Here is a 3936-nt window from a genome sequence, read left to right on the forward strand (position 1 = left end):
GTTGTTGATATGTTTTAGCATTTTCTTCCAAGTGAATTTTATGTGTACAAATTAAAGGATTCATACCTTTTATATCTTTCAAAGTCCATCCAATTGCATTTTTATATTTTTTATGTAATTTAATCAAATCTTCTTCTTGATTTGGCAAAAGAGTGGAAGAAATTACAACAGGAAATGTTTTATTTTCACCAAGAAATACATATTTCAATTCTAATGGTAAAACTTTTAATTCAAGTTTTGTATTATCTTCTTCTTTAAAATTATTTTTAGACTCAAAACTTTCTATTGAAAAAACTTCAGATTGTTGATTTAAGTTTTCTTCTTGTATATTTTCTTCCACAATTGTTTCAATTTCATTTTAATATTCATTTTCATTAATACTTGGTTGTTTACATAAATTGAACACATTAAGTTCTAGAGTCATATTTCCAAAAGACAATTTCATTATTCCATTTCGACAATTAATTAAAGCATTTGAAGTTGCTAGAAATTGTCGTCCCAATATTACAGGAATTTCATTATGTACTTCTATTGGTTGTGTATCCAAAACAATAAAATCTACAGGATATATGAATTTATCAACTTGAACCAACACATCTTCTACAATACCTCTAGGTATTTTGATTGACCTATCCGCCAGTAAGAGAGTAACAGAAGTGGGTTTTAATTCTCCTAAATTAAGTTTTTCATAAACTGAATAAGGAAGTAAATTCACACTTGCTCCCAAATCCAACAAAGCTTTTTTAATTTTATTTTCTCCAATAATACATGAAATTGTTGGACAACCAGGATCTTTATATTTTAAACTAGAATTATTTTGAAGAATAAAACTTACTTGTTCAGCCAAGAATGCTTTTTTCTTCACATGCAATTTTCTCTTTACAGTATATAAGTCTTTTAAAAATTTTGCATAAGAAGGTACTTGTTTAATAGCATCTAATAATGGAATATTTATCTTCACTTGTTTAAAAACTTTATAGATATCAGAATCACTTTTTTGTTTTTTATGATTTGTTAATGCATGAGGAAATGGTGGAGGTTTATTTGACTTATTTACTATTTCAGATGATTTATCATTCACCATATTATTCTTAAAATTTAAGGTATCATCATTCTCAAAAGTATCAGGATTATCATCCTTACTCTTTGATTTTAAATGATTCTTGTTTTCATTACTATATGTATCATTAACTATTTTACCACTTCTAAGGGTAATAACAGATTTTATTTGATCATTTTTTTCATTTTTTAATTCTTGATTTTGATTTTTAGGATTAGGTTGAGGTTGAGATGGAAATTTTCCTTTTTCATGAATATTAAGTGCAGATGAAAATTTTGCAAGAGTTTCTTTCAAATAACTCATAGATTGACTGTTTTGAATATTGATAGACTCTTGCTTTTGGATAAATGCAAGAATTACATCTTCAAAGTTTTTTCTTGAAGGTGTAACATAAGGAATATAACCCTGATGATTTTGGTTATTTTGAAAATATTGTTGTGACGGTTGTGCATTATTATCATTCCTCCAACTAAAATTAGGATGATTTTTCCATCCAGGATTATATGATGGTGAAAAAGGATCTAGTATTGGTTTTTCATAATTGTTAACATAATTTGCTTGTTCATGGAGACATTCTTTAAATGAAGGTAATGTTGGAAAATCTTTTGTAGCATGAATATGACAAACAATTTCTTGAATACTTTTTAATTGACCACTCTTTTTCATTTCTAATGACTCAATTTTTCTTGCTAAAGATGCAAGTTTAGCTTGAATATCTATATCATCTTTAAGATTATAGATACCACCCCCATTTGTTGAATTATTGTTTTTAGTTGTTGGTGGTTCTATTGTGCCTATATTATCCCAATTTTGAGCATTTTCTGCTAATGAATCCAAATATTCCATAGCTTCATTTGGGTTTTTATCTTCAAAAGTTCCATTACACATGAATTCTATCATTTGCCTATCTGTAGGTATTAGACCTTCATAAAAGTGAGAAACTATTCTCCATGTTTCAAAACTATGATGTGGGCATGTATTAAGTAATTCTTTATATCTATCCCAACATTGATAAAACGTTTCTCCTTGTTTTTGAGAAAAAGTTGTAATTTGTCTTTTAAAAGAGTTTGTTCTATGGGAAGGGAAAAACTTTTTGAGAAATTGTTGTTGCATTTCTTCCCATGATCTTATTGAACTTGATCTTAAATTTTGTAGCCATGTTTTAGCTTTATCTTTTAAAGAAAAAGGGAAAATCTTTAATCGAACTATATCCATGCTACAATTTTGATCATTATAAGTGTTACAAACTTCCTCAAATTCTCTTAGATGCAAATATGGATTTTCAGAATCTAAGCCATGAAAATTTGGTAAAAGTTGAATAATTTGAGGTTTGAAGTTGAAATTAGATGCATCAGGAGGAAAAACTAAACAAGATGGAGCACTAGTTCTAATAGGGTTCATATGGTGCCTAAGTGTTCTTAATTGATCATGTTCTTGATTATTATTATTATTATTATTATTATTATTATTATTATTATTATTATTATCATCATTATCTTGATTATTTGAATTATCATCCATGTTTAAATTATTTTCAGATACTCGAATAAGTCTATCACTTTTTTTTCGACTCCAAATACTCATACAAAAAAAAATACAACACAATACTTATAAATAAAACATAATTAACAAATATAAACTTAATTTATACATCCCCGGCAACGGCGCCAAAAACTTGCTACTACTTAAATAATAATTCACCCAAGTGTAGGTTGTCTGCAAGTAATATATTTCGTAAGTACGAGATCGATCATCAGAGAGGTTATTTTGAGTTTAAATTTATTAATTTATAGATTACCAAATGCAAGAATGAAGTTTACAAATTATAAATTTTGTCAAGGCTTGAGGATTTATTCTTGGTTTATGTAATATTGTTTAACTAAAAGTAAAACAAAAGAAACCACCATAAATAATGTTTCCAAGAAAATTAAACACACACATAATATAATATAGTTCCCACTATAGAAAATATCGAATTAACCGATATTTTATATATGGTACCTATGATTATAATTATAACTATATAAATAAATAATTGCATAAAGTATATGTTAAATTAAATCATTATATTTCATTTAGAACAACCAGCAGAGCCACGCTATTGCCTAAATGAAATATATTGATTTAATAAGTTAGTTGCGGTAAAGTAAAAGTTAGTTGCGATAAAGTAAATGTTAGTTGCGGAAAAGTGAAAGTTAGTTACGAAAAAGTAAAAGTTAGATGCGAAAAATAAAAGTTAGTTGCGATAAAGTAAATGTTAGATTGTTAGATGTTAGTACTAAATCATAATATTTCATTTAGAACAATCGGCAGAGCCACGCTATCGTCTAAATGAAATATTATGATATTATTATATAAATATATATATATATATATATAATAATAATAAGTGATGAAATATTTATTGTATCAAAATTAAACAACAAATCAAGATAACCACTTTAATGGTATCAAGCATTTGATGTAAATTGATAACAACAAATAATTCATTTTTATACCTACAATAAAAATAAGTTAGCTAAATGAAAAGAAATAAAGAAAGAATATACAAAATATAAACAATCTTACTTCACAAAGAATGCATCATCTTACCTTGACATAATAGATTTAGCTTGCCATAAGCTTACTTTTGATCAACACTAAAATATCACTCATAATTGAGAACATGAAAGAAAATATATTGGAACTTAGAACTTTGATACACACTCACACTATATTTTACAATGAGATAGAATGATTCTCAAGCTAGCACAAGGCCTCTATTTATAGGCCAAATGAGAGAAAGGGTCAAAATTTTTATTAATGCCATGTAGTTGCAATAGTATTCTTTGTCTCCTCCAAGTTCAATTCCATGTCCCTTCATTCAATGCTTTGTT

The 3936-nt window shown here is 26.8% G+C and overlaps 1 non-coding gene across 1 annotated transcript; it reads left to right on the forward strand.

Annotated features, from left to right (window-relative positions):
- Positions 1–2018: 2018 nt before the first annotated feature.
- Positions 2019–2127, forward strand: LOC142521559 (small nucleolar RNA R71). Its single transcript, XR_012814265.1, has one exon. It is a non-coding gene; the product is annotated as a small nucleolar RNA R71 (small nucleolar RNA).
- The last annotated feature ends 1809 nt before the right edge of the window (positions 2128–3936 follow it).

This window comes from Primulina tabacum, chromosome 12 (assembly GCF_025594145.1).
Source record: "Primulina tabacum isolate GXHZ01 chromosome 12, ASM2559414v2, whole genome shotgun sequence".
Taxonomy (NCBI): Eukaryota; Viridiplantae; Streptophyta; class Magnoliopsida; order Lamiales; family Gesneriaceae; genus Primulina; species Primulina tabacum.